Source organism: Sapajus apella, unplaced genomic scaffold, assembly GCF_009761245.1.
Source record: "Sapajus apella isolate SASKATOON/1434 unplaced genomic scaffold, GSC_monkey_1.0 scaffold17, whole genome shotgun sequence".
Taxonomy (NCBI): Eukaryota; Metazoa; Chordata; class Mammalia; order Primates; family Cebidae; genus Sapajus; species Sapajus apella.
Genome location: NW_022436957.1, coordinates 22,181,667 through 22,209,646, shown reverse-complemented (window position 1 = coordinate 22,209,646; position 27,980 = coordinate 22,181,667).

The following is a 27,980-nucleotide window of genomic DNA, read 5'->3' as shown; positions in this document are numbered from 1 at the left end:
ACAGGTGGGATTACAGGCACTCACCACCATGCCCAGCTAATTTTTGCATTTTTAGTAGAGACAGGGTTTCACTGTGTTGGCCAGGCTGGTCTCAAACTCCTGACCACGTGATGTGTCTGCCTCGGCCTCCCAAAGTGCTGGGATTACAAACATGAGCCACCACACTCGGCCTCAGCTCCAGAATTTCTGTCTGATTCCTCTTTTTGTAATTTCAGTCTCTCTGTTAAATTTTTATTTTGACCATTTATTGTTTTACTGATTTATTGAATTGTTTCTCTGTACATTCTTGAAGTTTGCTGATCTTCCTTAAAACAGTTATTTCAAATTCTTTATCAGAACATTCATGAATCTTTAGTTCTTTGGGGTCAGATGCTGAGAGATTATTTTTGATATTTTGGTGGTGGTACGTCACCTTGGATTTTCATGCTTCTTGTTGCCTTTCATTGATGTCCACATATTTGGTGGGAAGTCACCTCTCATAGACTTAACAGGCTAGTTTCACTGTGGAAAAACTCTTTCCTATGGGGGTGTGTGAGGGCACTTGCTGGGTAAATTTATCAGTTCTGGTACCAGTGAAAGTTCCAGATGTGTAGCCTCTGTGCAATGCTGTTATCACTGTCAGCTAAGGTCAGTGTTGTTGAGGATGGCAAGGATCCTCAGTGACCAATACTGTGGAGTGTGAAGGTGATGATTTGTGAGTGTTCAGTGGAATAGGTTCTACAATGAAGGTGAGGGTTGGTGGGTGTTCAGTGGCAATGGCTGCTTAAGTTTTCCTGATTTCTTTTCTCCCACTGGGAAAGCTGCAACTGAGGGGATTCCTCTTAAAAAGCTGTGGCCTGAAGCATGGCAGACATGGAGGGACTATATCTTTGGGATGTGGAGTGCTAATGGCACTGATATCTGTGGTACAGTGACCCCTGCTGCATGTAAAACAAGCAAGGGAGCTGAGAATGGGAGCACAAGTATGTGTAGAATCACAGTAGCTCTTTGATTGGGGTGAGACCTAACTCTCCAGATTACGGGAACATGCAAACAGGGCGAGGCTCTGGAGCCTAGAGTGCAAGCTAGCTTGCTTTGGCAATAACTGTAATGTCTGAGATATAGGAGGGCCCAATGTAGCCACGGAGCATGGAACTAGAGTGTAAGCATTCACAGGGCAGCTGTGGCTCTTGGTTCAGACATGGCTTTTTGATCAGGGAACACCTGGGATTGGAAGAGGTGGTAACTCCTTTCCCAAAGTAACTCAAAAACAACTACTTCTTGTCGAAGGGCAGGGTGTACAGCTGTTCCCCTCTCTGCAATTATCTGGTGGGAATGGCTGTTGGCTACCTCAGAGATGTCAGTGTCTTCTGTGGAACAGATCCCTGGAGTTCTTGCCACATGTCTGATGCCTACAGCCTCCACCTTTCTTCTGGTGTCTCAGGTATGCCGATCTCCCCAGCTTTCCTTCATATGTGGATATTTTCCATTTCCTGCCCCACCCTATTGCTGCAAATTCTTTAATGGGCCTTCAAGCCATCTCTGTGCTATTTTACTTTATAAATAACTATTTATATTTCTTTTTATTTGTGGGGGAATGAAGTACCTAGCATCTCTTACTTCACTGTCTTGTTAACATCACTCTTTGACAATCCATATTTTGAAATGAATTGTTATCATAAGCTAAAACATATAATTCATAGCTTTAAAAGCATATAGATAGAAAACATAGTTTAAACAAAACAAAATTATTAAGTAGTAATAAAGTGATCAAATCAGCAAATATAATAAAAAACACATACTGAGAACAGTAAAATAGACTCATATACTTGTTTTGCCCCAATTTTAAAATTACTGAAACAATAATACATGATTGATAACAATTTAAAATATCACCAATATTGTTGGCAGTGTAGCATATGGTATCTATTATATAGTATACCTCCTTGAATCAGTGGCAGACTCTTCCATAAACAAATATGAAAATGCCTGAATAACAATGTTTTAAACCATTGGTTTTCAAATACTTTTGCTCTCATACTTCAGAAAAGTATTTTGTAAAATCACGTACTTCTGCTTACATTTCTTTGTATCATACTTGAGTTGTAATATTAAAGTAATTTCAAAGGAAACTACAGTATGTTATAAATAGTGACATTTTAAAATTAAATTGTTATATTACTTTCTAGAAATTTTCAATAAAGTATAAATAACATTATGTTGATATCCATTATCATCTCCCTAAACATAAACAAATATATTGTCTCTTAATAGTTGGAAATGTTATATCATTCCTTTTTAAATGTTTAATTAGCATTCCTATTACATTTTCCCTACAAAATTTATTATAATGTCATACACTTTTTCCTTTAATTTCTCTAGTGGTTACCCTATCATATTTCAGTGACAAATTTATATATGTTTTTTAAGTATTTTTAAAAAGTTTGTTGTGTTACAAGGATCTGGTTACTAAATTTTTAGATGAAGTTATCATCACAATATTAATTAGTACATAATTGTTCAAAATAATTGACTATATGACAATTTTGGGAAATAATTAAACATTTTAAAATGTTTTGAAATTTTGCCTATTACTGAGATGGATGTTGATTTTCTTTTCTTTTTTATATTAATGTAATCCTGATTCGATATTACTTATTGCTAGAATGGCCAGGTTTGCACACAGATTTGATTATCATTTTAAAATTTTCTAATAAAGCTAGAAGTGACTCACACCTATAATCTCAGCTCTTTGGGAGGCCAGTGCTGGGGGATTACTTGAGCCCAGGAGGTCAAGACTAGCCTGGGTGACAAGGTGAAATCTCATCTCTAAAAAGAAATAAAAATTAGCCGGGTGTGGTGGCATGCACTTGTAGTCTCAGCTACTCAGGAGGCTGAAGTGGGAGAATGATCCCAGCCTGGGAAGTCAGTGGAGATCCAGCCACTTCACTACAGCCTGGATGATGGATTGAGACTGTGTCTCACAAAATAAATAAATTAATTAAATTAAATTAAATTTCATACTAGTATTGACAACCATGTTCACATGAATATGTAAATAAATAAAAGTGTTTGTTTTAGCCATTCAAGTATTTAATTCCTCTTAAGTTGTATACAAAAATAATGACTCACTATCATATATTATGTTAATGATTGATTAGCTGACAACTTTATTAGATTCACCTTCAGTTTCTTGGAAAACAATGAAGTGGAAACCACTTACTTCACAAGATGATTTTTTATCCAATAATTAGTCATTAACTTTCTCCAAACCAACATAATTGTAGAAAATCTATCCTTTGTTCTGTATCCTGGAGGTTTTTTCCACCTGTGGCAATGTTTTGGAATAGAGTGGAGTTATTTTTTCTTTTATATGGGTCTAAGGGAATTGTGAAAGGAAAGGAGGGAGAGAAGAACCAGAACCTTCATCACATGAGTGCCCTTCATAGGTAGATTCATTTTCACAAAGGCTATGGAAATTTAAGACCGAGAAATCAAGATTTTGTGCAATGCATGTATTTCTATTGCAGGGAAGTATTTGCCTGAGCCAAGGTTACACATATTCTAGATTGAAGACTTCTGACTTAAGTCAAAGTGATTTTCATTGTTTATTTGATCAGGAGTCCTAAGGTTGGGAGTTTCTGGGTTGGTTATGTGGTTTTACATTGTCTTCTTGTATCCACACTCCTTCCATCCTTCATTAATGGTATTTTGATGGCTACGGTAGTTCAAAGCACCATACACTTAAGTGGTGACAAACAAAAGCCGAAAGTAAGGAAAGAGGCTTGCACCTTTATAGGGAGAAAAAACATTCCCAGAGGCCTCAAGTAACTTTTCTATTTGCCATACAAGATGAAGGTATCATGCTCAAATTAAGATCAATCAAAGGCAAAGGAAATACTATTCTTGTAAATATAATAGATCAATTGTGATCTAGTCCTTGATTAACTGGTGCTAGACATGTTGCCATCTTATGCCTCCACCAACTTAGAATTATTAAGCAAAGAATTGGGATATAGTTGTAGAATTGTCAGTGCTTTGGGCATATCCCCTAAGATTATTTTGTCATTTTTGTGCCCTTTATCATTTTTACGTATACCACATGCTTATGTGCTTTTATGCCCAATCACCAGCACTGTGTCTTTTTATTTTTAGAACTGTCCTCAAACTGGCAGAACCTGCATTGCTCACATGAATGAATAGCCAGAAGTGCCTGATAATTTACTGTGTTCTTCTCTATACCCTGCCAGGAAAGGTTCAGTCAATAACTGACTGGTATGGGGAGTATTAATACTCCAGCCCCTTGTGCCATGATGGAGACAACTCTCAAGTGTGATCAACATTATCGCTAAAGCCAAAGTCACCTTCATGGGCCTTTGCTTGATATTGTACCCTTGCTTAAGCCCCTCCCCATACTGGCACCTCTTTCCCACTCTCCTAACATTTTTTCCCAGGTAGACTTTCTAGCAAATATTGTTTACACGAGTCCTTGCCTCAGGATCTGCTTCTGTAATATGCTGCCTAATACCAAAGAGTAGGCTATTGTCTAGTAATTAGTGTTTTCTGGATAGCACAGAACAGAGGATCTTGCAATAGAGAGACATGGGAAAAGAATATATGAATAGTTCACTGATTGCAAAATAGAGCCTACCACTGGGTCTTCAGGCAGAAAATAAATGTCAACTTACTTTCTCAACATGTATAACTTTTAGAAAAATTCATTCCCTAAAGATTCCTCAGTTTGGAATAGATAATTGTTAAAATAAATTCCAAACCTATACTGCATTGGTTTATGAAATATAGCTCGATATAATTTTGTCACACAACTCCCTGAGTTGGTTAAATGAGAGATTTCAAAATTGAGGCATTTATGAAAGTAGAGCTTTGCATCTTTAGACTATAAAAAATACATTAGAATTACTTTATAGTTCCCTAGTAGGACTTAGAGTAGAATTATCTCTCCATGTTATACAAACTATGTCCCTAAAATAAGATCAATTCTCCAACTATATGTGAAAATCTCTGTTATTTTTTAAAATCTATCTTATTACTTGATAGTAATACTTTTTACAAGAAAATCTCTATGTACATTGGAACACCCAATGGAAATATTTATATTTTAAATATATTAAAATCATTTTAAAATTATTTTAGCTAGAAAGAGTCAATTAATAGGTAGAGATAGCTAGCTAGCTAGATGGAAGAGAGAGAGAGAAAGAGCACTCATGAATGGCTGGTGAACAGAAAATCCCTACATTTTAAAGCACACATGCAGCACGAATGTCGACTATGCCAACAGGGAAAATTGGTGAATGGAATGGTAACAAATATAATTATCTCTATAAATTAATTTGTCTACTCTATGCAATGCACTGAATTTAATTTAATCTTAAATTATATTTTAATTTAATCTTAAATCTTGATCTTAAATTCTTTTAATTTAAGATTCATAATAGCTCCCTATAAATTAAATGTAATTATCCCCATTTTGCAGAGAGATGAAATGAGATCCAACAAGATTAAGGTACTTTTCCAAAGACACACAACAAACCAATAATAGGGCTGAGATATAAACACAGGTGTGTATAAACCTGAAGTATACAATACTACACCACTGTGTCTGAGTCATTTTATGAGAAAATAAATTTATCTTTTTGGGAGAAATCACCCTGTATTTTCCTCCTGATGTTATGTTAGGGAAAGCATGGTGTACTTTTACTTCAGTCTATAGATGTAATCGGTAAGAACATGAATTGGTACAAATAAGGAAAGAAACCAGACCAGCAGTGATAGATCCAGGAAAAAATTCCTAACTGTTCTTACCAAAGTAGCTCATGACCTCTCAGGGTATTCGTCACATTTGTGTTAGTTTCCATGTATTCTGAAACATGGCAGAAAAGTCAGAGACTAGTTCCCCATAGAAGGTAATAAGCCATAGGATGGAGGTTCTTCCAAACTCCAGCTGGTAAATTGAAGCCATCACCTGAATTTCATAGAGCCAGAGTACAAAATGGTTGCCTGTAAGAAGGAGAGACTTGGTTAAATGTGTGCAACTTTTTATCAAGGAATGTGTCTTTTTCTCTTTGTGCTGCTATAACAAAATACCATAGACTGGGTAGTTTCTAAATAAAATGTATTTCTCACAGTTTTAGAGGCTCAGAAGTCCAAGATCAGGGCACCAGCAGATTTGGCATCTGGCCCATTCTTCATAAAATGCCTTCTCCCTGCATCCTCACATGATGGAAGGGACTACTTACCATGCTACGGTCTCTTGTATAAAGTGATTAATCTCATGTGTAAGGGCTCCATCCCCATAAATTAATTACTTCTTAAAAGGCACCACTTCTTAATACTATTACATTGGGTATTTGTTTTCAACATATGAATTTTAGAAACACACATCCTGACAAGAGTATGTCATAGTGGCACTACTTCCAGTGCTGAGTTACAAAGAAAAAGTAAGATGTTTGTTATCCATGATGAGAACAAAAGAAAGAAATGGCTAGTTGTAGAAATAATGTATTAATATAAGAAAGAAAATAGTTCATGTTACATTATCTATATTTTCATAAAAAAGTAGCAGACTTAAAAATTGGACCTCACTTAAACATTCTTAAAATTCCTTTGCTACTTTTTGTATTGTGAATTTTCCACTGGCAATGTTTTATCCTTTGGTCTCAGAATCCAGCCATAAGCCTATAATTTGTCCTTCTTTCTTGTCTGTTTATTCCCCTGGACTACTCTGGGGTTCTTGATAGGTGGCTAATCAGAGTCAACTCTCTACCCTGAATACAAGAGGCCCTCATAGTTAGGTGGGTATATCATTGCCCCTATTTAGCCTGAAGAAGTTACAGAAGATAGATCTTCATCCCTCTGCAACCCTTAGGATTAAGCTTTCTCTTATAAAAGAGAAGGGGGTAAATTTCAGAGGTATGTGAGCCAGAACAACTCCATCTTGAATAGGAGCTAGGTAAAATGAGGGTGAAACCCACTGGGCTACATTCCCAGATGGCTGAGGCATTTCAAGTCACAGGATAAGATAAGTGATTGGCACAAAATACAGGCCATAAGCACCTTGCTGTTAAAACAGATTGTAGTAAAGAAGCTAGCTAAAACCCACCACCAAAACCAAGATGGTGACAAGAGTGACCTCTGGTCATCCTCACTGCTACACTTACCATAGCGCCACAATGGTTTACAAATGCCATGACATGTCAGGAAGTTACCGTATGTGGTCTAAAAAAGGGAGGCATAAATATTCCACCCCTTGTTTAGCATGTAATAAAGAAATAGCCATAAAAATGGGTAGCTAGCAGCCCTTGGGGCTGCTCCACCTATAGAGTAGCCATTCTTTTATTCCTTTACTTTCCTAATAAACTTGCTTTCACTTTACTCTATGGACTCACCCTGAATTCTTTCTTGCAGGAGACCCAAGAACTCTCTCTTGGGGTCTGGATCCAGACCCCTTTCCTGTATTATGATGAATACTGTTGCTATAGCCATTTGTGTGGAAATCTTTGTGAAGATATACATTTTTATTTCTTTTTGGTGGATACATAAGAGTAGAATTATTGAGTTGTATAGTAAATTTAACATTAACATTTTAAGAAGTGTCAAACTGCTAAAACTAATTAAAGTCTATTAGATTAGGATTATGGGAGGTGCCTAAATGCTGCTAAGGTGTAGGCATAGCTTCTTATAATCCTTTACTGCTCAGGAAGCAGTTATGTGGCCAGAGATCACAAGATTTGTGACTTCTCCAATTGCTCCTATAGATAACGTGGCTATTTTCAAACCTAAGATTCGTCCTTTGAGATGCTTTTCAGACTTGCATTCTTGCAACCAGCTGACCCCACCCAAACTTTGACTCATGACTCAACCAGTCCTGTGGTCCCCACCCAGAGGTAGATTCAGAGCATGAGAAGCATTTTCCACAATCTTTTGATTTTGCGGTTGGCCAATCAGCAGCACCCATTCTCTAACCCTCTGACCACCAACTTAACTGTAAAAACCCTGGCCTCTGAGTTCTCAGGGAGGCTGATTTTAGTAATAAACTCTATCTTCTACATAACTAGCCTTCCATCAATTAAACTCTTTACTACAATAGCATGGCCTCAGTGAATTGTTTTTGTCTGTGCAGCAGGCAAGAATAATCCATTGGATGATTTGTAACTAAGAAACAGTAGCTAAGTTTAAAATGTCCCCCTATTAAAAGTCCACTAAATATTCCTTTTTGGTATTCCACTAACTATTCTAAAACACTTTTGTAAAAGAAATTTACATCTATAAAGGAAATTTCCATTTGTAATGTTTCTGAGTGGGAGAACAGGGTAACCAGAAACTATTACTATTGTAAATTTACATGACAGATATTTTATTGGGAGGGAGTCAAGATGGCCGAATAGACACAACTCCGGTGCATAACACCCAGCGAGAGAGACGCAGAAATCGAGAGATCTCCTAGCTCCAACCAAGGTACCAGACGCATTTCAACAGGTCTGGTCGGACAGTGAGCAAAGCCCAAGGAGGGCAGACCAAGGTGGGGAGGGGTGCCGCTTCACCCAGAAAGTGCATCTAACCAGTGAGTCAGAGGCTCCCCCTCCGGAACCCCAGTCCAGGTACAGTGCTTCCCCCAAAGCCTCAGCAATACACAATAGGAACACTCTTACACAGTTGGTGGGAGTGTAAATTAGTTCAACCATTGTGGAAGACAGTGTGGTGATTTCTCAAGGATCTAGAAATAGAAATTCCATTTGACCCAGCAATCCCATTACTGGGTATATAACCAAAGTATTATAAATTATTCTACTATAAGGACACGTGCACACGAATGTTCATTGCAGCACTGTTTACAATAGCAAAGACCTGGAGCCAACCTAAATGCCCATCAATGATAGACTGAACAAAGAAAATGTGGTACATATACACCATGGAATACCATGCAGCCATAAAAAACGATGAGTTCATGTCCTTTGTAGGGACTTGGATGAATCTGGAAACCATCATTCTCAGCAAACTGACACAAGAACAGAAAACCAAACACCACATAGTCTCAGTCGTAGGCAGGTGTTGAACAATGAGAACACGTGGACTCAGGGAGAGGAGCATCACACACTGGTGGCAGTTGGTGGGGGCTAAGGGAGGGACAGCGGGGGGTGGAGAGGGATAACATGGGGAGAAATGCCAGATATAGTCAAAGGGGGAATAGAGGCAGCAAAACACCTGGTTATGTATGCACCTATGCAACAACCCTGCGTGACCTGCACATGTACCCCAGAACCTAAAGTAAAATAAGTGTCATCCCTTTAGAAGGCAGATTGTTGCCTAGCTAACAATTACTTACAGTAATAAAACAAGTAGTTACAAGACTGATAGACTAAATGTGGAAAAGAAAAACTATTTGAAAGATGACAAATGAGAATTGATTATGGAAGTTCTAAGACCTGCTTGTGTTTGCATGTCTGTATGTGTTATATATATGTGAGATAATACTTGGTAAATAAAGCTAGTTTTAAAATTGTGGTAGGTCCGTAGCAGTTTTGGTCCTTCCCTCCCCAGAGGAAATAATTCAGCTGAGAAGGTAGAAATGAGTTTTAAGGGACAGGTAAAAGTTTACTGAAAGAAGCAAAGTACACTTAGAAGAGGGCCATGAAGGCAACTTGAGAGATCAACTGCCCCACTCAGTTCTTGGCTTGAGATTTTTATACATTGACTTGGTTCTGGGGTTTTCTTTTCTCCTCCCCTGGTCCCTCTCTTGGGTCAGGCTGTTTTTTAACTCACTGCATGCACAATAATTGCCAGTATCTGGGAGGTTGTATGTATGCACTGTGGGTTAGTTGAAGTTGTGCACATGCTCATTTGGGTCAAGTGCCCCCAGTGAAAGGTCATATACTGGTCAAACTCCATTTTGTCCCTTACTTCACATGCTTAAGACCTTATCAGGAATTGCAGTTTGCTGGCTCCAGATGTCTATCTGTTGGGAAGCTCCCCTCCCTCTTGACACCAGTCATGGCCACATCATTTCAGAAGGACAGTTTCATGACTACACCCAATGAGCACCTCACATTTCTGGAGGCCCTTTCCTTCCCTGCTTATATCTGTCTAACTATATATTCTAACAGTTGCACCATTTTACATTCCAATAGCAGTGTGTTTGGTTTATAGTTTTTCCACATCCTTGCCAAAACTTTGAGTTTTCTTAGTATTGTGATTTGAAGCCTGAAACTTTTAAATATTCTATCTAAATTATCATTTTTTTTTATTTTATGAATTTTGCTTCTGGTGTCTTGGCTAAGAAATCTTGGCCTAACTCAAGTTCATAAAGATTTTTTTCTGTTTTTACCTAGAAATTTTATAAGTTTTGGTAATGGAGGAGATCCCAAAATGCCAATGGGACCTTGATCCCAGCTGGTATCTAGGATCTTGACACCATCACAAAAGGAATTCAAGGATGAGTCATAAAATAGTGATGATATGGAGATTTACTGCAAAGTGAAATTACACACTTAAGAAAGGAGGTGGGTATACTCAAGAGAGTCATGTGCAAAGGGTTTAGGGGATGCTACCTTTATGAGTTGCTTTATCCAAGAGACAAAATATTCATGAAGATTCCTGGAAAAAGGTGGAGATTTCTCAGAACTGTGGTGCCACCCATGTTTGCACCAAATATGAGTGTTCCCATAACTGACACGTTGCTGGTGGGTATGTGATTTAATGGACATATCCAAGAATGGATCAACAATCCATTCTTTTTTTCTTTTTTTTGAGATGGAGTATTGCTCTGCGACCTAGGATGGAGTGTAGTGCTGTGATCTAAGCTCATTGCAACCTCCTCTTCCTGAATTCAAGCACATCTCCTGCCTCGGCTTCCTCAGTACCTGGGATCACATGTGCAAACCACCACATCTAGCTAATTTTTGTATTTTTAGTAGACTCAGGGTTTCACCATGTTGGCCAGGCTGGTCTTGAACTCCTGGCTTCAAGTGATCTTCCCACTTTGGTCTCCCAAAGTCCTGGGACTACAGGCATGAGTCATCATGCCCAGACTTACAATCCATTTTGAGTTAATTTTTGATGCAATATAAAGTAAGGGTTTAAATTCATCATTTGCATGTGGATATCAAATTGTCTTGTAATCATTTGCTGAAAAGATTGCCCTTTCTCAATTTAATTGCCTTGGCACTTTGATCAAGTCAGTAGTTTATATTGAAATATAATGATTTGTTCCTGAATTTTTAATTCTGTTTCACAAATCTATATGCCTAAACTTATGCCAATACCACATTGCCTCAATTACTGTGGCTTTATAATAAGTTTGAAAATGGGAAGCATAAGTCTTCCAATTTTGTTCTTTTTTCAAGATTTTTTAGCCTATTCTAGATCTTTAAAGATTCATATATATTTGAGGGTCAGCTTGCTTGTCAATTTCTACTAAAAAAAAAAGGGGGCCTCCTAGCATAAGGATTATGTTGAATTTATAGATATATTTAGATAAAATCATGACCTAAATCACAACCATAATAACGTGGTATTTTTCAGTGCATGACTTCAGTAAACTTTCTCATAAGAAAGAATGAGTATACTCAATACAAGAAGAGAAATGATTGGCAGTAGATTTATAGACAGTCCATCCTTTCTACCAATATTAAGTGAGCAGTTTGACAGAATAAGAATGAAAAGATTTTGTTCTGATCCCTTTCATTTTTCTCAGATAGATTAGTATTAAGGTCATCATATGAGAGATAGAACAAGGAGTGGAAAGAATTTATGAAATGGTCTTCAGGGAGTGAAGAATGAATTGACTATGGGGATATGAGAATATTATCGAGAATACACTGTTACTGTTTTGAGAAATCCTGTGACTATTGCCATATGAATTGGCCCAAGCAAGCTGGTTATATTCAGTCACCCCTACAATCTTGAGCAACAGTCAGCTGCTACTACAAGATGTGTGAGGCCAACTATATTCAGTCACATGAGTGGGCCCTTCCAAGACCAGCAGAACTTTTCACCTGAGTTCAGCTCAAATCACTGACCCACAAAATCATAAGCTAAAAAGAATATTTACTGCTTTAAAGTTTTGAGATTTGTTTCCCAGATTGATTATTAATCAATATAGTATAATACTTACTATGGGTTAAGCATCATTTTGACTACATTTATTAGCTTGTTCTAAGGTGACCAACTTATCCCAGTTTGTTCAGAAACTGATTTTAGGGATGACAGTGACACATACCAAGAAACCCCTCAGTCTTGGACAAACTGAAACAGTTGGTAACCCTATATTTAGCCACCTCTCTTATCTTCTTATGACTTCAACCTTCTGTGTTGCATGCAATGTACATTGAAACTTAAATATAGACATATAGGACAGAGGCTTTGATACACCCTCTCTATCAACATCTGGATAATCTTGGGCAATTCAGTTAAACATAGGGTCTCAGTTTCCTTATCAGTATATTGGTGATAATGATAGTACCTACTCACAGCGTAGTGGGGGAAGTAAATGAGATGACATTTGCTTAGAAGAGTTTCTGGGTCTATATCTATTAAATATTATTAAAACTGCTGTTAGTTTTGGTCAGGTCTCTGTATTGATAAAGTATAGGCAAATTTGAAGAAGGTGTTGCTTTCAGTACTACAGGTACTGCTTTCAATATCACGCAAATAAGTATTTGCAGAGAAACTGACATTTTAGCTTTAGTTGAAATCTAGTATTTCAGATCTCTGGTAGTGGTAAATTGGGTTACTTTAGGAGGAGGAGGAAAGGCTTTGATTCAATACTTGATAAGCCTATCTCAGAGACTACACATGGCACAATTGTTCATGTGTGCCTGGTTAGTGAAAGCTATGAAGTTTAATAAAATTTAGCCTTAATCATAGTAACTCATCTAATATGGATTAAATATTAATAGTAATTTTCAACAAAATAAAATTATTTTTGTTAGGGGTTATCAGTAGCATTTGAATTTTTTTTTTTTTTTGAAAGGGAGTTTCTCTCTTGTTACCCAGGCTGGAGTGCAATGGCGTGATCTCGGCTCACCGCAACTTCCGCCTCCCAGGTTCAAGCAATTCTCCTGCCTCAGCCTCCTGAGTAGCTGGGGCTACGGGCGCGCGCCACCATGCCCAGCTAATTTTTTTGTAGTTTTAGTAGAGATGGGGTTTCACCTTGTTGACCAGGATGGTCTCCGTCTCTTGACCTCGTGATCCACCCGCCTCGGCCTCCCAAAGTGCTGGGATCATAGGCGTGAGCCACCGCGCCCGGCCGCATTTGAATATTTTTAATGCATCTTTCAAAGGAAATAATAACTGGTTTAAGAAAAAAAAAAAAACCATGAAAGTCCCCATTATTTTAGAGAGGAATAATGAATGTAAATTTTTCAATGTTACTGATACCCTTTAAATAGAATCATAATTAAAATCTGCCTTCTGGAAGAAATACTTTACCTCACTGGCAAGCAACGGTAGCCCAGTGATTATATTTGTTTCACTTGCTCACAGAATATAATCAAACAATGAGCAAATAAAAAGTAATTACTTCTGCCAATTAAGTGGGGTCCATGGAAAAAAAGGAAAAAAGAAAAAAAATGATATTACAGAAAAATAAAAATGGATATATATTTAAAATTTTTTTGTTGGCTATTTTAAGGGAAAGCATCATGGTGGAATTATATAATACTCCATTAAATTTATCTCCCATTCCATAGATTTCTTATTCCCTAAGGCAACATGCAATTTATTCTGATCTTTACCTAGTTTTCCTGGAATTAGAAGCTCCATGAAATAGCAGAAACACTGAGGATTTCTTGTCTTCTGCATTGTGAAGAGAATGCCTATTCTACTCCACATGGGAGTAAAAAAAAGAAAAGATGTAAAGTTCATATGTGAAAAATTTAGGCAAATAATAAGAATTTAAGTACATATACTCTTGTGTGTGTGTGTGTGTTTGCCAATGAGTTCCTGAGTTGGCCAGCCATGAACTGATTTACTGGCATGAATACATGAATACTGCAAAGAGTTTGCCTTACATCTTAGGACAGCCTCAGCATAATTGTAGCATTCTTCACCTTACTTCATTTCGGTGGATTGACCATAATGATCAGCTAGCTCTCTCCAAATAAGGTTGGCATTATGGTATACCAAAGTATATTTTCTTCCAAGCTTTTCTGATTATAATTTCTTTTCTTCAGATTTTACTTTATCTTTCTCAAGTCCCTTTGGAATATTAGTGTTTGCTTTACCCATTTTTCAATATATTAACAAGGTATGTAGAGTTGTAAATGTAGAATTTCTAAAGATAGACATAAAAATCTTTGCTTTAAAAATCTCCTCTTAATGAGTGTTTATTCTATTGTTTAATATCTCTTAAACATACATTATTTTGATCTGTTTGATGACAAATTAGATTTCTAAATAATATAGAAAATTGATTGCCTAGGTCACTGCTGTGTAATCTGTTTGCTGAAATTAATAAAATAGTTTTCTGACAATGAAAGAAACATGGTTATTTTGGAAAACTAACAAAAGCATGTATATATTTGTAAAAAGAAGTGTAAAAATCTAAATAATTTTCATCATTTAATTTTTCTATGCCTTTTTTTCTGCATATTTCACTACAAATTGGAATGGCATCACATGTACTTATTCATAACTTAGATTTTTCTGACTTTACATGTCACAAATTATGCTTCTAATATTATAATGTTAGTTTCACCATAACAATAGCCACAATATTCTGAGTGCCAGCTTCTAATTTAAATAATTTACAAGCACATTTCAATAATCTGCACACTAATACTTTGAGACAGGTAATATTATCTTCATTTTAAAGAAATAAAATGTAATCTTTAAAAGAATAAGTAACTTGGTCCTGGCCGTGCAGATAAAATGTGATAGAGTACTGATTCAAATATTGAAATTATGGTTTATAAAATATGCATTTTTCATAACTTTCTTTTAAAGCCTTCTGCTAACATTAAATTAGATGAAGAAGAATGTGTTTTGCCAGTCCTCTTGTGATGGCTATTTGGTGGTTTCAAAGTTTTCAAAGTTGCAATTTGCCTTGTATTAAGCATTATTTTTCAGAACCCATATTCACAGTTCTGGTTATCTCACTGAGATAAATTCATACTAAGTTGCACCTGTGAAGAGTTTTCAAACTTTTAATGTATATTGCCAAAATGTACTAAGTAAATATTTTTTAAAAATAAATAACATTCCATTGGCAACGTTTTATTTATATTTTTTTTGCTAATGTCACTTTAAAATCTTTTAAAGTGATCTATATTTATACAGATGAATATTTGTAATTCCATCATCCTCAATAATGGGCACATATATATATCATTGGTCCAAACAATGATATCCTGTTATTTACATTATATCTCTTTCATCACTTAAAATTTGTTGACTACAGTTCTATTTTTTACATTTCCTATCTTTATGCTTTGCCTTTTCTATAATAATGCATTTATCTTTTTTAACTGATTTTTAAAACAAACTTTTGTTGAATTAAAATTAATTGATGTGAAGGATCATTTTCTTCTTTCACAGTATAAAATTGACAGGGCAAATAAACTTTCAGGAATAAAGAAAACATGTATCTTGCAGCTGATCATAGATATGTAACTACTTTCTGATTGGCAAGGTATAATGGAACTACTCTGTGGTAGATTCTTGGAGCCTTCTCTTGGTGACTCAGTTTGGTCATGTGATTTTCAGATCCATTCTCAAAACTGCAACTTATTAACTTTTGCTCAAAATTTCAGTTGTATAGATTACTTTGTTTCTCATGGGTTTGTGAGTTGGTTGTGGCAGCTCTTTTTCAGGCAGCATATGAGGTTCAATTATGCTTCATAGAGCTATCATTCTGAGATCCAGGCTGAAGCAGCAGCAACATCCTAGGGCATGTTCTCCTCTTGATGAATGGCAGGAGCACAAGAGAATGAGTCAAAATGCAAGATTAGTCTTAAAGCAACTATTCAAAATTGGCATAGTATCGTCTTCATTTGGTCAAAGTAAAAGAGTTGGAGACATATTCTCTGCCTGTCCTACTAGGAGATACTTCAGTATCATAGACCTAGAGCTTAGATGTACAATCCTATAACTTGGAGGGAGCAAAGAGTTGGCATCAATAAAACAATATTCTGTACTCAGACTGTATTCTGTTTTTACAAACCTCCCCTAAATACTGTGGGGCATTGAATTTCCTAGAAAAAAATCATTTCTTATTTAATCTGGCTTGAGTTAGTTTTCTTCCCTCACTCTCTGTGGGATGGGCTTTGAGTGGGATAGCCATCATACCAGCATATCACTTGAAACCAAACAAGAATAAGTACATATTTAAATACAATGAAGTTGCAGGTAGTCTTATAGATTCCATAATTAAAATCTATGAATACCTCAGTAAATAATTAAACCAATAGAATGATGAAGAGTAAAGAAGTCAAAGTGCTATTCTGAATACGGTAGACAACTATTTATGTGTAGTAAACATGGTAAATGGGAATATCTTTAGGGTCAGCAGGAGATCTAGGCTAGTCAGTAATGTTGGGTATCATTATAATGATACCCATTATATAATGACTGATAAATTTTGGCTTTCTGAGAGTGAGTAGAAAGGCTGCTGAAGAAAATTTACAAATAGATATGCATGTGACCATTTACATGCACATCATTTTCTCTATATAAAAATATTGAATTTGTTTTTCAGAATGAGTGTTTTTTATTAGTTCTGCAAAAATCATATAAAAAGGATCAGTTGGGGAATATTTTAAAAGAGGCAGATAAAGATGAGTGAAAGGAAGAACGAATCAAAGTCATAGGGTAGAATGGAGATTTAATTCAATTCAGATCGTTATGAATGGAGAAAATTAACTTGGGAGTTTTTTCTCACCTTCACTTTAGAGAAATTGATTCTCTCCCCCAAGAATGCTGATTTTTCTTGTATCAGCTTCATCTATTTTTTTGTAGTATTACATTTTCCCCTTGTACTCATTGTGCACTTCAAGGGAACTCAATACAATTTCCAATCAAAATTATGTGAGACTCTACTAAGTGTAGCTTGAAACACGATATGAAATACCTTTCAAAATGATCCTCTCTAAATGTTTGAGAGGATGGATACCCCATTTTTCATGATGTGATTATTATGCATTGCATGTCTGCATCAAAACATTTCATGTACCCCCAAAATAGATATACCTATTATGTACCCATGAAAATTAAAAATTAAAAATATGATCTTCTGGAATGTACTTCTTTTCTCAAACACATGTTATATTTCTAGAAGCATATCAAGAGCATGAAATAAGACTTTATTCAGTAATACAAATAATTGGTGTCATGTTCAGAGACACTTTTCCTGTAGCTTATTCCACTGTAGCAGTTATCCATGTGGATTTCTACTTTGTTCTTTGTGGTGACTGATATATCCATAAACAATTTAAACCTATTAGATTAAATGACCTCATTTTGGAAAACTAAATTCTATATGTTCTCAATTGGAAAATATCAATATATCATTGAAAACCATACAAAATTTTCTTTTTAACTATTATTTGGAGACAAGACAATGAGAGCTTACCAGGAGAGCTCAAGGCAGTGAGCTGTGTTAAGTATGTGGAAAGAGAAGAGGAGACAGATATAGTGTTTCCCAAACATACTGTATAATAGGAGGATCATTGAACAAATAAAAAATATTACTAGAACCATGAAGAAATAGCCTAGGGTCATTATATCTAAGATCTAAGAGACAGAGTAACAGAAAATAGGGACATTAAGATAAGAAATTAAGAGACCAGTGAGCTAGATTTCAGGCATGTTGTCTTGTAACAAAGGTAGATATGGAAACTCTGGATAAACAGGCAGAGTCTAGAAACCAATTTTGAGTCACAATCATTACACACCAGCGGCAAGAAATACAGTAGATTTTGTGGCTATTAAAAATTAATTTTTATAAGTTTTAAGTGGAAATTAGTCTCATTATATTAGAATTCCTTAACAGAGTTAGAACCAGTCCCAAAGAGTAAATTATTCTGGGCCCATGGGTAGAAACAGCTACAACCCAACCCTCATCTGCTCTCATTTGGATTTGAAATTGCTATGTTTATGCTCCCTGATCTCTAACTCACATACCACTATAACAGGCTTTACATTCATCTTTAAATAGATTTACATTCAGATTTTTATCATTTCAAATATTACTTTAAAAAAGCCAATAATTGGAAGGATTTTACCTTTAATAATGTTTAGAAAAGCCATTTAAAAAGTGCTTATGATACCAAAACATGTCTTATAGCTGTACTTTTTTCTCCAGTGAAGCTCTATATTTATCTTGAAATTCGAAATTAGGTGTTCCCATTGATATGTGTATAGTACACTAAGCCCCTTAAAGTCTATTCATTCAATGGCTTAACATCTTCTGTTTTCATACATTTTATTTTTATGGTCTTAGACTGTATACTATTTTAATTTTACATTTTCTGAATGTTAATAAACAAGTTTATTAAAACCAACACACTTGTATTAAGTCCATCCTCTACAAGATTGTGTATCTCCACTACCAGGAGTCAAGTCAGAGATACAGAACTTTTCAGGCCCCTGGCAAGAATCTCCCACATTTTTCCCCCTTGACAGATTAGAGAAGGTCAACAATAATCTCTTCATACCATTGATATTTTTTTTGGAAGTCATCATAGGAATCCTTGATCCTTCTAGCAATTAGAGTCTATGTACAGCTCAGTTTTGACCCCATACCACAGCCAAATTAGTGAGGGACTTACCATGAAACAGAATTCCATTCAGATGGTTCAACTGAAGAGATGTCATGAAGGGGAAATTTACAGAGATCTAGGGAGGCCTAAGGGAACCAACACCAGATTTGGATGTACCAAGAGACAAAACAACCAAAAGAAACCAAGCCATTATAAGGACAATGAAAAGAAAGAGTGTTTATGGAGCTTAGTAAAAGCAGGACAAAAGAGAATACTGACGATCTAAAGTGATAAAGGGGAGCAGACATTGACAGAATAGTGGCCTGAAGTAGAAACAGAATAAGGAAGAAAAGCATGAATATCCCTGTCCTCCACTATTAGGAGATTGGACGGTGAGCGGGATGTCCTCTCCACCCACCATCCAAAATCCTAACAGTGCTTTCTCTTGGCCATACTCAAACAAATACTGGCTTATTTGGTTTGGCTGTGTCCCCATCTAAGTCCCATCTAGAATTGTAGCTCCCAGAATTTCCACATATCATGGGTGGAACCTGGTGGGAGGTAATTGAATGATGGGGGTGGGTCTTTCCTGTGCTGTTCTCGTAATAGTGAATGAATCTCACAAGATCTGATGGTTTTAAAAATGGGAGTTTGTCTGCACATGCTCTCTCTTTGCCTGCTGCCATCCACTTAAGATGTGACTTGCTCCTCCTTGCCTCTTAATTCTGATTCACCAATCTACTTTTCATTCTCCTGCTAATATTATGCATTTGTTTTTCTAGATATTTTATCATACTAAATTATCATAGTTTCTGGAGATATGATGAGGAGAAGAAGAAATAAACAAAACAGATGCTTTCCAGAAGTTTTTATAATTAATATTCTTATAGTTCAAGTAGTATAAAGAAAGGCCAATTGGTGGCTCTCAACTAATCGTTTATATTTACACTTTTCAAGAGACTAGCCATTACAGATGCAAGATTTGCTCCTTTGAGTTCTTCAGTCTCCCTCAGTTAATGCTCAGAATGACAAGTGTAAAGCATCTGAACTTCCTTAGCTCCCCACCTATTTTCAAATCATTATCAAACAACAAAGCAAACAGAAAGTCAATCATTTCATTTTTCTATACCACAGAAAAAGATAGTTTGAGAAACAGTCACCAGTATCCAACTGAGATCAGTATTTTATGGCAATATACTATTCCTAAACTAACATTTGTTTCAATTACCTGAAAACTTTGAGTAAGGTTAGATTTGAGAAAGGATGTCTAATCAATGTAGGCTTTATTTCACTTTTGGCAGCATAGATATTACTGCATACATGAATAAAGAAGTGATTAAAATCTAGGTAAAATGATTTTAACAGTAGAAATTAATACCATATAGTTGGAATATATGTTCATAAAGAATGTGTATGTAAATACACATTCATTACGTAAATTTATTTCTAAAGATAGAAAATGGCTTTAAATCAATTAATGCTACATGTCTATTTTTAAATTACATCCTACCTTGTTTTGAAAGTGGAGGACTCATCCTTAAGCAGATTTCTTAATTTCCTCAAAAATATGATCATACCTTCTCCTTATAAATCATACTTCCATAACACTTAACAAAGCTTTGTGTTTTTCTAAAAATATATATAAAACAAAATCTTCTAAAAATACATATATCTTATATTTGCACACAATATTTCACATTTGCAATGTAATTTACTACACATTTCTTTTTACATACAAGAAAAAGGGTTTTAATACAGTTGCAAAAATTCTGGTTCTTAGAACCCCAGTTTGTGGGGAATTGGGGAGAATATGCTCTACTAATTCTATTTATTCCATGGTTAGACACTATTATCTAATTTGTTTTTTTGAGACAGAGTCTTGCTTTCTTGCCCTGGCCGGAGTACAGTGGCTTGATCTCAACTCACTGCAACATCCGTCTCCCAGACACAAGTTATTCTCATGCCTTATCCTCTGGAGTAACCCCCGGGTTTAGAGGTGCATGCCACCACTCCAGCTAATTTTTGTATTTTTAGTAGATTGATTTTCACCATATTAGCCATGATGGGCTCGAACTCCTGATCTCAGGTAATCCACCTGCCTCAGCCTCCCAAAATACTGGGATTACAGGCGTGAGCTACCATGCTCTGCTTCTTTAGCCTAGTTAGAAAACAGGTATCTTCTCTTGAACTAAGTCCTCAACACAATGAATAAGGGACCAAATACATGTAAAATGAGGAATGCTGTGTTGACCTAATGAAAGAAGAAAAACTTAAACTACTTTTTGTTATAGTGTCAAGCATAAAGTTAATATTTCATATATTTTTGTAGGTATAAAGGCATAGCTTTAGCTATGTATTTTTTAAGGCTTCTTATTTAACTGTTTCTCCATGATTTTTCTTATAGTTCTAAAACTTTCTCTTACCTGGATGTTGGAACAGAATATAAATTTCTATTAAAGTAATATGCTTGATAATTATCTTGAGTTACCTTGCTATCTTCAAGGGAATATAAAAGGAATGTGACCCCAAATCACCTAATATTCACTTATCAAATATTAGTACAGTGGGTATTTAAAAATATTAGATTTTTCATGAGGAAATTTGAAAAAGGAAATAGAAGAAAAATATTCATACCTTAGCATTAAAACTCTACTTCAACCCTATAAAATGTGATAAAGGTCAAAAACTGTGGGCATACCACTTTACACCCATTAGGCTGGCTATTGATAAAAAAGGAAAAAATTAGCAAGTGTGGTTGAGGGTGTGGAAAAACTGAAACCTTTGTGCATTGCTAATGGGAGTCTGAAATGGTGTGACCCCCGGGGAAAAGAGTTTGGCTGTTGCTCAGAAAATTAAACATAGATGTATGATATGATTTACAATTGTACTTCTGGGTTTATGCCCAAAAGTATTAAATGCAGAGATGCAGATATTTATATGTCTATGTTCGAACATTCTGCTAAGCAAAATAAGCCAGACAAAAAGGGACAAATATTACATGGTTCCACTTATATGAAATATCTAAAGTACTCAAATTCATGGAGGCATAAAGTAGTAGGGTAGTTGCCAAGGCGTGGCAGAATAGGAAAATGGGAGTTCTTGTTCAATGTGTATAAAGTTTCTGTCTTAGATAAGAAACATAATTGGATAAGAACATTCTGGAGATAGATAGTGGTGATAGTTGTAAAACATTGCGAAGGTACTTAATGTCACTGAACATGACAATTAAAAATGGTTTCATTGGCACATTTTATGTTTACTACATAACAGACAGGCAAGGAGGCAAAGAAAACTTGTGTGCCCAAAAACTAATGTGCTTCCTCATATAACACTTTAATAAAGTCAGAGGATCATTTTCAGGAAATATTTTTCAAAATGGCATATTCTCCCATTCCCAGCACTTCTGGGCATAACTGTTAGGCACAGAGAACAAGCCCTCTTACTACAGAGTTATAGTAGTAACAAATTAAGAGCGGCTTTCTCTCACCACTTATTAGCACCGGTAAAATCACGTAGGAAAATGGCCAGGGAGGAGCTTTGTGAAACGGGTGCCACTCTTGATGCATCTCCATGGTACCCCACCCCCAGCCTTAAATCTTAAATTTCAGGAATCAGATATATTAAAAATGGAAACAATTGGGTAAACAAGATATTAAGATATCTTATTGACAGGCAGCCTCCGTTGTACATAGAAGAAGCTAGTTCCCAGAGCAATTAAATCTCAGAGAAGAAGCTTTCAAAATGATTTTTTAAAGCTAGAATTGATCTTTTCTTTTCCACCAATTCATTTTCCTTTTCAACAAAATATTCCCATTAGCAAGAAGTGTGGTGGGGTTTATAAAGCATTTCCCTGTTTAGAAATGACAGGTAAAACTATTTCAATGTTGTAACCATTTACCTTTTGTCCTGAGAGCTTTATTATATTAACTAATCCAATGTATTTATCTCATTCTTTGCAATTATTTGTAGGCCCTAATCAGATTAATTGGTGTTCCATGCTAGGCTTTAGTAATCAAAAATACACTTCATAGCCTTTCCAACTTTTATTTTACTTACAAGTAGGGAGGTATCCACATGAAGGTAATGTTTGTTGTGAATACATGTGCACTTATACACACACACACAACACATACACACACATCCCACATATATATTATATATTATATGTACATGCAGCGTGTATATACCTTACATAAACATTCATGCAGAGTTCCTAGCAAATCTCCTCACATCTTAATACAAGGATGCCACTCAATTAGCTGGGAATGAGAAGAAGAAATAAAAGCTCATATGCAGATGCCTGAATATTCAAAACCTGTTTGACTTGAATACTAGCTTTTATTGGGACAGAGAAAAAAACTTCTATATAAGAAGTTTCTAATTGCATGTCTATTAGTATACAATTCAATGGACCATAAATCCAATTTGGAAAAGAAATGGGTGAGGGCACAAATGTTTTAATGGACAGAGGCAATGCCTAAGGAATAGATAAGAGTTTATTGGACGTTCATCTACCCTGTATCCCAAGGAACAGGCCATAGTCTCCTGTCATATAATACAGGAGAAAATGTAAAACCTCATTAACAAAACTTAGTTCTCTTGATTTTAATATATTTTCAATATCTTTGGATTTTCTTCCATTAAATAAACATAACTGGTTTTTAAAGAAATAACATTTAAAGGAATACAGATTATTATTTATAACCCATCTGCTTCATTAAAGTAAAAAATATACAGGAATGTAAACCAAAGGTTAAAAGCACATTTTGAAAAACTAAAATTAACAAACATTTTTTATTTGAAAAATGATATCACAAAAATAATTACTATTTAAATTTTTTGTCATCTTTTTGAATAGCTGTTATTATATATTCTCTATTGAAAATATTGAAATTATCATTTGTCTTTCCCCATATTTATTGTTAATTTTCTGCTTTGAAATGGTTTCCCTTCATGAAGCCTTGTGAGTTTTTTTTTTTTTTTTAATTTTAGGGTGGGAATTATATATGTGTATACTATTTATTCTGTCTTATTTGAAAATCCCAAAGGAATTTAAATTATATGTTGGTATCTAAGTAAGTCCCTCTCTTAAAAGAAAGTGTATTATTCATCTGATGTACATTTTTAATTACTATTAACTTGATTCCTTAAAAAATATGTTTTCTTCCCTGATCATATTATTTACTGCAGCAATAGAAACCACTCTTTGTCTAATCTACATCAGCTTAATACGTTGAAGAATGCTAAAGTTTGTGTATTTTAATACTCCAATTTAAAACTATTTTATATAAACATTTTATGCTTATTTTCATTACAATAAATGACCTAAATTTACTTTTCTCAACAGATTACTTTTAAAGACCAATTAAACTGTTTTAACTAAAAACAACTAAAATGCTCAATAATTCACAGTTTTTAACATAAGTAATTCATTTTTTACCACAACTTTATTGACTGTATATATACAAGTACACATCATAGTTCTATGGCATAATGTCACATGGTACGATGCTTTCTGTATATATGTTCATGACCATTTTAAAAAGTAGAAATGAGATTTTAGATGAAGTTTGAAATAATAGTGCATATATTATTACATTATAGGTATGTCCCAGGAATTTCGTAGGGATTTTATTTGAAGACACTAATTCTTTTAACATTATGAATGGAAATAACAAACTTACAATGCATTCTGGTCTCGTAGAGTTTGATATACCTTTCTGAAAAACTGTGTATCATATTGCGCATGTGCTCACATTTGTGTATGAACTAGGAGGGCATTCATATACAGATAGGGTAATGCTCAAGTTGAAGCTTCTGTGGCTTTTGTGTTTACTTTTATCTGTGCAAATTTAAAGAATAGGTAGGGTTCGGTGTGGTGGCTCACACATGTAATCCCAGAACTTTGGGAGGCCAAGATGGGAGGATCACTTGAGGCCAGGAGTTCAAGACCAGCCTGGTCAACATAGCGAGACCTTCATCTTTAAATAAACAACCACACACACAAAAAAAATAGCTAGGGGTAGGCTTATCAATTAACCTTCTAGGAAAGATTAAGAAGGAAAAACAGAGGTATACATAATGAGCTCAAGGCCAAGAGAGATACAATAAGGTAGGGCTAATATGCTGTTTAGATTGTGTTCCTTTCCAACCCCTTAGATACTTGGTAAGCCCTATCATAATTTAACAAACTGCAATCAGAGAAAAAATAAAAAACTAAAATCAAATTTATGCAAAAATCAGATGCATTATTACAGCAGTTTTTTACTCTCCTTGAAAAAATGAAGCAAGTGATGGCTTCTGAAACATGATATTGGCATGTCTATAGTTTTGCTAATGACAGGAAAAGATATTCTCATCTCGGACATTAATCACTCTCAATACCAGGCATTAGCCAACATGATAGAAGCATCAGGAGACACCCATCACTAAAACATTGCCTTTGTCAGGCATGAACAACAGCAGTAACTTCTTGGGGAAATGACAAAATTGTTGCTGCCTATTAGTGTCAACAGAAAGAGGAAACTTCAATATAGGCGATGAGAATTAATAGTAAGATAATAATTGCTGCCACCCTTTGACCAAAGAGACAGAAGTCACTTTCTAGGTATTCTTGGAACCATTTCAAAGTACTTTTCAATGTTATGAATTTCCCACAAATGGATGGGAGTAGAGACTGACAAACACAAATTCATGCCTGTTATTTCGATAATATTTTTCTATTCAGGGTTTTGTAATAAAAAAATGTTACATGTATAGTCATAAATATACTCAATGTGTGCATTCTCAAAAAGTGTGCTAAACCTAATTTTTATATATTGAATATATTATTTCCATTCTTTTTTTAAAACAAGCAATACATAGCTATTTATTTTCCAGGCATATATTTTTTTATTTTTTTATTTTTATTTTTTTATTTTTTTTTTGAGACGGAGTTTCGCTCTCGTTACCCAGGCTGGAGTGCAATGGCGCGATCTCGGCTCACCGCAGCCTCCGCCTCCCGGGTTCAGGCAATTCTCCTGCCTCAGCCTCCTGAGTCGCTGGGATTACAGGCACACGCCACCATGCCCAGCTGATTTTTTGTATTTTTAGTAGAGACGGGGTTTCACCATGTTGCTTGACCTTATGATCCACCCGCCTCGGCCTCCCAAAGTGCTGGAATTACAGGCGTGAGCCACCGCGCCCAGCCTATTTTTTTATTTTTAATTAGAAACACTTTATTTTTCATCCTCTTTTGATTCATTCATCAACTCACTTCATAAATATTTCTTGATTATATTCTGCACTTCAGGGACATACTACATCTGCCAATGACATATTGATCTTTTTTGAATAAATATTTTAAAATAATCTTAAATTTGTAGGAAAGTTACAAGTACAACTAACTTTTTAATCCTTAACTATGAGACAGTAGGTTGTTCAATCAATTCCCTTAACACTTCCAAAATGTTTCTATTTCTACATAAATGACATAGAGGAAGGCCTTTTTTTTTGTAGCATTTCAGTCAGAAAATTAATATTATTAAATAGTCACTATATAATTTTCAGGTCTTATTTAAATAATAATTGTTTCAATCATGTTCTTTATAACAAAAGGATCCAGTAGGGAATCAGGTATTGTACTAATTTATCATATCTCTTTAGTCTGAAGTAGCCTTTTAATCATTGACTTACATGATCTTGACATTTTTGAGAATTACAGCCCACTGACTTTGTAGAATTTCCCTCAATTTGTGTTTGTTTGGTGTTTCCTTACAATTGGATTTAAGTTATCAAATGTTATGCTCAATGCTTCCTAACAGGAGGTGCACAATTTTGATTTGACTCATTACTGATGATGCTGATTTATTTCACTTGAGTAAAATGTTATCTGCCAGGCACTAGAAAATTACTCTTTCCCCTTTTTAGCTAATAAGTATTTTGTGGAGTAGGTACTTAGAGACTATGTAAATATCTAATTCAGCATCACATGTTAAATTTATTCATTTATATTAGTATGGATTCATACTCCCCATATATCCCAGGTTTGGCCAATGGGAGCCTCTTCAGCTTGTGTCCTTATGAAATGTCCTCACCATGCTTTCAGCACTTCCTTGTTTCCTTACACAAGAGGATGTTCCACATTCCTCTTGTGTTTTTTCTGCCTTAGCTCTCAAATAATCCACTTTGCAAAAGACTTGGATTCTTTCAGTGGAGATTGGTATTTAAAAGCCATTATGTGGGTGCCAATAGCTTGATGCTATTGGGTGGGTTTTTGCTCCAAAATGTGTGTGTGTGTGTGTGTGTGTGTGTGTGTGTGTGTGTGTGTGTGTATACACAAAAAATAAATGTTACCTTCATGTGGATACCCTCCCTATCCTGTTCTTGCTCTCAAACTCCTCACAGTGCTGTTTTCTTTGTGGATTACCTTCTCACCCTACTTGTATTCTGACACTTGTGCTGGACAGCTCCCACTCATGAAGGCCCTCTTTACCTCTCACACTGGCCCACTTTCCTGCACATGGAAGCACCTCTTAGCCCACATAGGTTTGACACCCCACTCCAGACTGCTCATAGGCATGGATGTATTCTCACTCTGCTCAGGAAATAGTCCCCTGTGCCACTTCCCCCTACATGGATATCCTTATCAACTTGCCTGGGTTCTGACTCCTCACACCAGAATATCCTTCGTTACTAACCTAGCTTTCTCAAAAGCCACTCAATGCCTTCAGAGCTACATTGATCAGGAAAGTAAGGGGAAGGGAAAGGATAAATGGGTTATAGGGTGAAGGAGAAGGGAAAAGCCTTTATTAATTTTCGCGGTGGCTCACGCCTGTAATCCTAGCACTTTGGGAGGCCAAGGTGGGTGGATCACCTGAGGTCAGGAGTTCAAGACCAGCCTGGCCATCATGGTGAAACCCCATCTTAAAAAAAAAAATTTCATTAATCAGTTGTGTCTGTGAGTCTACTGCAAATATTTGAATAGTAGAAAGACCTGTAGAGGTAAAGAGGTGAAAACTAGAGGGGCAGTGATATCAGTAGCAATCAGCCTATTATAGTAGCCACAAATGACGCATACTATATTATAATATACATATTATGTATGTTATATATATTATATATATATAAGTATATCCATGAGGGAAGAAGTGGCATGGGTGACTATGTTATATTATATTATATTATGCTATATTATAACTGTTCCTCCTTTGCTATTATTTGTTTCTAATACAAAAATGAGAAATATGGTCATTAATGAATTTATCATGTATTTGTAGATTTTTTTCCCTTTTACAATTGTCTATGACA